Here is an 8,850-nt window from a genome sequence, read left to right on the forward strand (position 1 = left end):
AGCATACAATAACAGGAGTCCAATCCTTGAATCAGCATAGTAGGATAAACCTAGAGGAGTTCTGTCCCTGAAAATCATATACAACGTAGCCTCATCTACTCTAAATAGTACTCTATGTAAGAAATGTGTCAAGCCAGTGGTCCCAGAGTTCAGAGAAGGTAGGATGGGTGGTTCTGTGAGCCACCACCGTAACCTAAGTACCTGACACCTATAACCAATATTCCAAGCTTCTGGCTGTTACTTAATTGATGATGACTGAACTCAACTGAGTGGGTACCAACTTTGAGCAAGCTACTCTAAGATGGAGAATCTTCACAAACCACGTCAAGTTCATTTCTGTGTGCCTGCTGTGCCTTGTGTTTGAGGAGCATCTCTGCTTCTCTGGTCTGTGCCCTGAGGGCTGTGAGACTCTCTGCTCCTGGGGAGGGGTCTTTCCATCATCAACAAGGAGCTGAAACAGCAGGGGGGCTGGGGCCCTCCCTCCTGGCCACCCTATAGCCGCCATCTACATATGCAATCCTCTTTTGCTCCTCCGTGTTGTGTCTGGACACTGTGATTAACAACAATAGTGAATAGCATTGAAATAAAATAATAGTATTAAAATATAAAATTAAAATAACAGTACTAACATTTTTTTTTGAGATGGAGTTTTGCTCTTGCCACCCAAGCTGGAGTGCAATGGCATGGTCTCGGCTCACTGCAAGCTCCGCCTCCCTGGTTCAAGCGATTCTCCTGCCTCAGCCTCCCTAGTAGCTGGGATTACAGGCACCTGCAAGCACGCCAACTAATTTTTGTATTTTTAGTAGAGACAGGGTTTCACCATGTTGGCCAGGCTGGTCTCAAACTCCTGACCTTATGCGATCTGCCCACCTCGGCCTCCCAAAGTGCTGGGATTACAGGTGTGAGCCACAGTGCCAACCATATTAAACAATATTTTAAAGGCCATGGTATTTAATCATGTTCTAGATTTATCCTTAAGTATCCTTGGGTTGGGGGTGATGCCTGTTATGAAGGAAAGTTTAAATACTTTAATTCGGGTTTTGAAATTCAAATTCAAGATATGCTGGATATGTTCCATCTGAGATTTCAACAATCACATGTGTCTAAATTCGAAACCTTTGTTAGTTCCAATATGTCATGCTTTAGTTGAAACAGGATTCTCCTTTTAGCTTAATAGGTGCCGGACATTGTGGTAGGTGCTTTACACAGTGAAACAGATATTGCTAACCCCCAGAAACCTCCTTTCCAAGTGGCATAGTCAGTCTTTGAACTCTGAGTTCAGAGTTTGATTTTAACTATTTTGTACTACTATCTGCTTTTCCATTGTCCTGATTTTACACCCTTCAGAGGGTTGATGAAAACTACCAAGACTAGGGGAGTTACCTCCTTCTACAAACTAATCCCCATCTCCACAGGACAGGAGATGCCAGCATCCAGGGTAAAGCAAGATGCTGAGAGGGAGGGAAGGAATGAAAGGATGGATGAAACAGACAAGCAACCAAAAGTGCTTGAATCCACATTTATTATACTTTTGCTAGAGTAGAACTCAAGAATAATGAAGCATGCCTCTCATCAGGTTTATTGTAGAATAAGTAATTTAGTAAACCCAAAATAAAGCTGCTGAAAGATGACTTTAAAGCCGTTTGTTTCATGGAGCATAAAGGGTGATTTTGGTGCAAGCATTAAAACAGTTACCCTGAAGCAATTATAGATGTAAGTGACCTCAGAGAGACTCAGAGTTAGCAACGGACCTTGCCCAAGAAGCTTGAGGTGGGGAAGGGGCACAGGCTATTCTTTATTTCAACAATGCCTCTTTTGCCCTTTACATAGTAGAGGAGAAAGAAATGCTTCCAGGGCTACTTCTCACAACTGTGGCTGCATTTACATGCTTGCAATTGTGGGCGCTATTAAAGCCGACAATAGAGTGCTACTATGCAGCTGCAGTGTGCGAGAAAGGAGCTCTATGTGGATTTCCTTTGCAGGAAGGATGCTGAGTCAAAGACCTAATAATTGTGACCTCTACCAGGTATTGCCTCCATCTCCGCACCAGTCCTGGACAAAGTGCTTCCCAGGCTTGATTTCATGAGAGCCTCACAACCACCCTCTAGAGTGGTTTCATCTTCCTAAGTGCTTTCAGTTTTCCCCATCCTACAGGTGAGACACGGTAAGGAACTCATCTAAAGGCTCATAGTTAATAAGAGGCAGAGCCAGGATTTGAACCCACACCATTTGGCTCCTGAGCCTGCACATAGAACCACAGCACCGCCCACCCGGAACTGTGCACCAACAGCCTGAGCTGTACAGACCCTAAGCTGCCGCCCCCTCTGGGTTATCCCAGCAGCCTGTCTGACGCCCAGCTTAGCCACCATGTGCCATTTGTATCCCCATGGGAAGATCAGGGTAGCCACCAACAGGGTAGCTCCTGGCAGCAACTCAAGAAAGGTGCAGGAGCTAACAGGCTGTGGCGACCAGCAGGCCCCATGCCATGCCCCTCGGCCCCTGTTTCAGTTGCTGCTGTGTCTGGCACGACTTGCCACGCCGCCAGTGGTGCCACTCCAAGTGCCCTCTGCATCTTTTACTCCTTTTAGCCCCAAGGCTTTCTTCAACGCCCCCAGAGCTCACTCAGCCCAAAAAGACAGCCCTGAAGTGGAGAGAGAGAAGGAGAGGGAGCCCTCCACCAGAAAGGGTTGGGAGTCGTTGACTAGAAGGAAATAGAAGGAAACCCTGAGGCACATCTATAATTTCCTTAGCGGGACCGAGCCCCAGTTAGCCACGGGTCAGGCAGTTCAGCAACATCTGCCCACCATGTGAATTTTTCCATCCCCCTTGTCTCTCCTGACTTCTTTCTCTTGCTTCCTGGAGTTACCTAACAAATAAACTACCCGTGCACAAGTTCTTGTTTTCTGTGGAGGAAACCAAACTCAGGTCTGCAGGCACTCCTGGACAATAGCAGTACTGGCAGAAATAACCAAGTCACTAGAACGGGCTCCGAGTGGCTCCCTGAGTGCCTGCATCCACTCAGACACCTCGATGTCCCCGCTTGCCCCTCTGCTGGATGGCTGTCAGGCTCTCTGGAAGTAGAAGCTTCTTTGGAGTTTGGGGGACAAGATGGGTTCTACAGATGGGCACCTGTTTTCAAAAGGAGAGGACAAAGCAGGATTGGGAGAAAAAGTCCAAATGCAACGCAGGCCCTACCAAGCCAGCAGGGGGCGTCTGGAGCACAAATCACCCTCAGTGTCATCCTGGGTGGGGCCAAAATGGCCAAACGGCTGGGCCTTTATACCCTCTCCTTGCTAGGTAACTGACTGCAAGCTGCCCAAGCAGGGTGAGACCCTGGTAAGATGGCTCTCTGCAAGCTCTTTCCTGAGGGGACCTGGGCGGCACAGCTGTGTGTAGTGCACTGTAGGACAATGCTGTTTGCTGGTGGACGCGTCTGTGCCCTCCTCTCCTGTTGAGGGCGGAGACCGGATGTTTTGTCTTCAACAACTGGAACATCCCCTCGCATGAGTGAACAGCCAACAGGAGTCAAATGATTTAATACCTAGTATTAACAATGGAAAAGTCCGGCTGGGCGCGGCGGCTCGTGCCTGTAATCCCAGCACTTTGGGAGGCTGAAGCTGGTAGATCACAATGTCAGGAGTTCAAGATCAGCCTGACCAAGATGGTGAAACCACATCTCTATCAAAAATACAAAAAATTAGGCGGGTGTGGTGGTGGGCGCCTGTAATCCCAGCTACTCTGGAGGAGGCTAAGGCAGAGAATTGCTCGAACCCGGGAGATGGAGGCTGCAGTGAGCTGAGATCGTGCCACTTTTTTCTTTTTTGACAGTCTCAAAATAATAATAATAATAGCAATAGTAATAGTAATGGAAAAGTCCCCATTCTACAAGAAACTTCTACAGGAAGAAAGCTTCATTCTACAGGAAGAAAATATTGGAGCCCAGAGGGATTAAGGAACCTGCCTGAGGTCACACAGCTAGGAAGGGCAATGCAGCATCTAAAGTACTTCTTTGGCCCCCAAGTCCTTAATCCTTCCTCCGCTCTCAGAAACCAACCTGAACCAATAGTATTAAACATGTTCTCATTTTGATTCTCTGCTGGATACCTGCAGTCTGCCAGATTTCCAGCCATATTAAAAACAATAATAAAAAAAAATCCAGACCCATTAATCAGCTCTGTTCCCCAGGGCTTGGAAGGACACAATTTCAATGCTCTGCACCCAGTCAGGAGGGAGGAGGCTGAGCTGTCACCGTGCAACTTTCAAGAACTATAGTGACTGGAGGGAGCCAATCACCACAGTTCTTGAAAGTTGATCCCAAGCTCTGGTTTTTAGAAAGACTATTTAGATCAAGTTCACATGCTCATGCCTCTGGCTTGATGAAATGATCAGCCCATACAATTCCTAAGCAACCCTCCCCACTCTGGGGAGTCACATTCAAAGGCAGGAAGGTCCTTTGGGACAAAACTATCGTAAAGCCAGGGACACCCAAGGAACAAAAAGGGTTACATATTTATCTGCCTGCCGTGCTCCATGGTGGGCTCCAAGAGGCCTGCTCTTGTTCTTGCCAAGACCAGAGGGACGTGCCATGTTACCTTGACCATTTAGAGATGGAAACCACACTGTGATTAGAGACCTGGTCTCTCACAGATTCTGTCCAGCCCCAACCCCAAACACTGACTGATCAAGCCACCAGCTGCCATTCCAGGGGAGTCAGATGACGAGTTCCTAAGTTTGGCCATCTGCAGGATGTAAGAAGAATAGAAGGAAGCTGGGTTTTGGCGGCCTGTGTTTATAATTAGCAGTGTAATGGTTTCAGGGCACTCGCTGAACGGAGCGTGCATATTCCTGCTGCACCACTGTATTGCAACCAGGGCGCCTGATTATTACAGATGTGTGTAGGAGCCAAGCACCCACTCCTATGAGGAAAGCTCCATAGGTGTCCTATTTAAGTCATGCCCATCAGGTTCAGTGGAGTTACCATAACAGGCAGGCAGAAAAGCCCTTAGTCCAAGGCATGAAGGGCCTGGGTGTATTTACAGCACTCCCATCTCAGGTCCCTTGTTATTAATATTTACTCTGCGCCACTGCTTGGACCCCATTTCCCTGAAATATTTCTGAATCAATGAAAAACAAAAAGTTAGAGCACAGCTGGGTTCTTTGACCTACCTGGAAAGCAACTCCCAGGAAAGCCTTCACCGTCTCCCATTCCAGCGTGCAGGAGCCGCTGTGCTGTGCTGGGCAGGACTCTACACACAGGTGCTGAGGAAGATGCGACTGTCAACAAGGCTGCTACCCTCCAAGTGAGGGGGGTCCCCCACCACAGCAAGCCATGGCCCCTCATCTGCCTGGCTGACCCTGTGCCCCTTCTCACTTGTGTGGTCTCTTAGGTGGATTTTGCAGGCAGTGTGGGGTATGGGCTCCACTGGAGGAGCACAGTGGCTGCTGAGAACACCTTTTCAGGAAGCATCCATCTAGATGTGGGGACAGAGGGCATAAGGGTCGCAGGCAAACACGGGCTTGCACACAAACGCAGGTTGCCTTCTCCTTTTATCTGCAAGACACAAGGAAATGATCAGGAAGGTCAGAGGACTCTGGGGTCTCAGGATACTGAGGATGGGCGAGACACAAAAGGAGGGTGTTGAAAGGAACTCAAGCTATTAAAGACCCATCCACTTCCCCTCCCCAGCCAGGTGTCTGAGTCACTCAAGACTCACAACCTGAGGACCTGGCCCGAGTCCATACTCTGCCCTGCTCTCCTCCCTCTCCTCTTCCTCTGCCACAGCTTGCCCCGCCATCCCTCCTTCCCTGGCCTTATTAATGACATGTAAATATCACTCTGAAGACTTTCCTGGTATAATCGGTTACCAGCATATTCTGCAAAGGCTTCAATTAAAATGGAACCAGAGATCAGAGAGGCCTGGGAAGATGGGGAGCTACTGCCAAGTTCTTCTGACTAGGGGAAAGCAGCATTCCCCACCTGTGCCACCCAGAAACGGTGGCTGGCCTGGTGACAGCAGCCAGGGCAGCTTGAGCAGGACACAGTAACCACCCTCAGAAACCCCCCGGCACTGCTGCTGGTGGGAGAGTGTCTGAGAAGAGCAGGAAAGTCATCTGCTTTCAGGAGAAGACGTCATTTTCTCCCAGCTGCCGATGGGAGGGGCGGGGGAGGGACTCACAAAAGCAGGCACAGCCAGATATGGCCAGCGTTTTGAACAAACATCTTATGCCTTGTTTAAATCAGAGACAGTGGCAGATAAAGATGTATTTCATCCAGCTATTTGCTCAGGCTTTAGCCCTAATTCTATCGCCAACAATGTTCATTGTTTAATGTCTTTATATTCAGAAGTTGTTCCCATGCATATCTGCAAGGGAAGAAGCAGAATGCTGATAGCATTTGTGAGCCGTGCTGGCCCGGCAGGTTTCAGGAAGAAGAATGAGATCAACGCTGGAGTGGGAGGGCCCCACTCAGGGACCGGATTCTGTGCAGAGGCCAGACCTCAAGTGACACGGACAGCTCCACGCTGCCTGCCCCTAGGTCCCACAGAGCAGAGATGGAGCAGCTAGGACCACAGAGGCCTCTTCCAGAGCCAAGTCCTGGCAGGGAGGCCAGGTGGAGGAAGAGGAAGGGGCGCGGCTTCCTGTCTGTGTGTGATTCCTCCAAAGTAGGGCCCTGGCCTGGGCAGGAAAAAGATGGCCTTCTCTGATAGGAATGCTATGTAATTGTTTGAAACAATAGATCAGGGTCTTGGTAAAGGCATTATTTGAACTCAAATGTTTTGCCGAGTTATGAAAAAGGTTATTATGTGATCTTGATCCGATTAGGGTGGAATGGAGCTAAATGATGGATGAAGCAATTGCTTTTTTGAAATACCAAAATTACAACAAGGTCCGGCTTAATCTTTGCAGCTATTCACTGAGATTTCTGAAACAGTTCAGGGTAGGGTGCCAATAGTATATTAAGAAGAAAAGAATAAAATATATTTGCAGTGGAACCTTATTGCTACCTATCCAAGACGGGGTGCACTCAGGAGGCCCTTGGGCAGCTGGCCCGGGTGTGAGAGAGAGAAGCATGGCCTGTGGTGAAGCCCAGAGTAGGGCAATGGAGGCAAATGTGGGAGACAGAATGTGGCACTGGACGTGGCCCAGGAATCAGGCCTCTCCTTAAGTTTCCAGACGAGGAAACAGAGGTAAAGCATCTTGCTGCAAGGCTGTCGATACATTGGTGGCACCACCAGTCCCGGGCCCAGTTCTTCTAACTCCTAGTACGGGGATCACAGAGAACTGGGCAGAGCACCGGGGGCTCCTGGAGTAGGGCTCCATTCCCAGGGTGGTGCCAGGTGGGTGAGGCCTAGCTTGGAGACAGAGAGAGAGAGAGGCAGAAACTAAATTAGTGATGAAATTCAAAAGGTGAGATTGGCGATAAAAGAAGATCGAACGCAAGAATACAGGGAGGAAGGAAGGAAGATAGGTGAGGTGAGACAGAATGCAGAGCTGGAAGACACGTGCCGGCAGCATGAGGGTGGACAGTGGTTTCCTAGGGTGACAGTCACAGGTCCTAAATGCTCTCCCACCATGGTATGGCCACAGTGATGCCACTGTACCCCTTAGAAATTTGAAAGTAAGGCTAGGTGCGGTGGCTCATGCCAGTAATCCCAGCACTTTGGGAGGCTGAAGCGGGTGGATCACCTGAGGTCAGGAGTTTGAGACCAGCCTGGCCAACATGGTAAAACCCCATCTCTATTAAGAATACAAAAATTAGCCAGGCGTGGTGGTGCACACCTGTAATCCCATCTACTAGGGAGGCCAAGGCAGGAGAATCGCTTGAACCTGGGAGGTGGAGGTTGCAGTGAGCAAAGATCGCGCCACTGCACTCCAGCCTGGGTGACAGAGTGTGAGAATCCGTATCAAAAAAAAAAAAAAAAAAAAGAAAAGAAAAGAAAAGAAAGAAATTCTAGAGTGGAACAGCCTCACTTAACTTCCTTTGAAAGTCTTTTAGGAACGTGAAGGAAATCCAGTTATTAAAATAGAAAAAACTGAATTAACATGGCCTGATATACATTGCACACCTCTTTGCAGGGCACAGGCAGGACTCAGACACTCATTTGCATATCTCTGAGGTGGAGAAAGGTTAGGAAGAGCTATAGAGGGTTCCTCTTTCCCCAGGAAAAAAGGTTTGGCCAACAGAAACCAGCTGAATATGTGTGTGTGCACTGCGAACACTCCTGATGGGTAAGTGCTAGTTGAGGTAGGTGTGTGATATCAGTCTCTTACAGAACTTACAGAACTCTAAGGTGAGAGGTCCCAGGCTCACAACCTATGGGTCCAGGCCAGAAAGTAATAAGTAAAATAAGTAAAATAAAGGAGTATTGCATAATGGAGTCTGTATGGATTATCAATTGCTGCATGACAAAATATGCCCATTCTTAAAGGCTGCAAACAGCAGTTGATTATGATGGCTCATGTTTCGTGGGTTGACTGGACTCAAATGGGACCTAGCCCTAGAAATTCCAGAATGTTACTTCCACAACTCATTGATCAAGCAAGTCACTAAAGTCAGCCCAGATTCAAGTGTCTTTGTTTCCTATTATACATTCTTGTACCTGGTCTTTTTTTTTCTTTTTTTTTTTTTTTTTTTTTTGAGATGGAGTTTCGCTCTGTCGCCCAGGCTGGAGTGCAGTGGCATGATCTCAGCTCACTGCAAACTCCGCCTCCTGGGTTCACACCATTCTCCTGCCTCAGCCTTCCAAGTAGCTGGGACTACAGGCGCCCACTACCACGCCCGGCTAATTTTTGTGTATTTTTAGTAGAGACGGGATTTCACTGTGTTAGCCAGGATGGTCTCGATTTCCT

The 8,850-nt window shown here is 48.4% G+C and overlaps 1 long non-coding RNA gene across 2 annotated transcripts; it reads right to left on the reverse strand.

Annotated features, from left to right (window-relative positions):
- Nucleotides 1-1,482: 1,482 nt before the first annotated feature.
- LOC103222733 (uncharacterized) lies at nucleotides 1,483-6,142 on the reverse strand. Of its 2 annotated transcripts, XR_005234723.2 has the most exons (4): nucleotides 5,978-6,142; nucleotides 5,372-5,551; nucleotides 5,167-5,259; nucleotides 1,483-3,129 (listed from the first exon to the last, which is right to left on the reverse strand). It is a non-coding gene; the product is annotated as an uncharacterized lncRNA (long non-coding RNA). The 2 variants fall into 2 exon arrangements; XR_012089394.1 differs by having other exon boundaries at nucleotides 5,372-6,142.
- Between the last annotated feature and the right edge of the window lie 2,708 nt (nucleotides 6,143-8,850).

This window comes from Chlorocebus sabaeus, chromosome 18 (genome assembly GCF_047675955.1).
Source record: "Chlorocebus sabaeus isolate Y175 chromosome 18, mChlSab1.0.hap1, whole genome shotgun sequence".
In the NCBI taxonomy this organism is placed as follows: domain Eukaryota; kingdom Metazoa; phylum Chordata; class Mammalia; order Primates; family Cercopithecidae; genus Chlorocebus; species Chlorocebus sabaeus.